The sequence below is a fragment of the Pholcus phalangioides genome, unplaced genomic scaffold (assembly GCF_987345545.1).
Source record: "Pholcus phalangioides strain wild (caught in Gottingen) unplaced genomic scaffold, Ppha-v1.0 ptg000014l_1, whole genome shotgun sequence".
NCBI lineage: Eukaryota > Metazoa > Arthropoda > Arachnida > Araneae > Pholcidae > Pholcus > Pholcus phalangioides.
The window spans coordinates 12,984,291-12,985,520 of record NW_028301607.1 but is presented as its reverse complement, the minus strand read 5'-3'; positions in this window follow the sequence as shown (position 1 = coordinate 12,985,520).

Genomic DNA, 1,230 nt, shown 5'->3' with positions numbered 1-1,230 from the left:
ATTGCGAAAATCAACTTAAAAAAATGTCTGGGCTTGTCAATCCTAAAAGAAAGGGCTTTCGAGGAGGCGAGATATCTCGTTAATGCCACTTCAAGGGTTAAATGTTAAGGCATAATAGTTTTTTAATAGAACTAATCGAGCTTGTTGAAAAGAGAAAATAAAATTTTTTCTTTTAGAAGTATAAGATGGCGCTTTAAATGATCATGGTTGTATCATTCATTTTCGAACACTTTTCGGCTTGACACCTATGAGGTTATGAAACGAAAAACTATGCGTTCATCTAATGAAAATGAAGCATTAAGCGGTAAAAAGATGCGCTACACATGCCAAAAAAAAGAGCACTTTATTTGTAGATGTTTCATTTTGCATTGCAGGTGCAGCATTTCACTTTACGTTGCAGATTTTTTTTCTCTCATTGTGGATGCCTTCCTCTTGTATTCATAAGCAAATGCTACATTGCAAATGTTACATTTTACAGTACACATGTTTGTTGTTTCGTTGCAGATTTTTATACGTTTCATCTTGCATTGCAGATGTTTTATTTCGCATTGTAGATGTTTTATTTCGCATTGCAGATGTTTTATTTCGCATTGTAGATGTTTTATTTCGCATTGTAGATGTTTCCTCTAGCATTGCAGATGTTTGTTCCAGCAATGTAAATCTTACACTTTACATTGCAGGTGTTTCGTCTTGCATTGCAGATTTGTATATATTTTAACTCGCATTGCAGATTAGCATATGTTTCGTCTTGCATTGCAGATTTGTTATGTTTTATCCTGCATTGTGAGAGTTGTATATGTTTTATCCTGCATTGTGAGAGTTGTATATGTTTTATCTTGCATTGCAGATTTGTATGTTTCCTCTCGCATTACACATGTTACATTTTGCGTTGCATATGTTTCCTCCAGCATTGCAAATCTTATACTTTACATTACAGATGTTTCTTCCAGCATTGAAAATCTTACACTTTACATGCAGATGTTTCATACGCTTGATCTTGCATTGCGGATTTGTATATGTATCATCTTGCACTGCAGATTTGTATATGTACCATCTTGCACTGCAGATTTTTATATGTTCCATCTTTCATAGCAGATTTGCATATGTTTCCTTCTTCATTGCAGATTTGCATATGTTTCCTTCTTCATTGCAGATGTTTCATTTTGCGTTGGAAATTTGTATATGTTTCGTTTTGCATTACAGGTGTTACATTTCGCGTTATAGATGCTT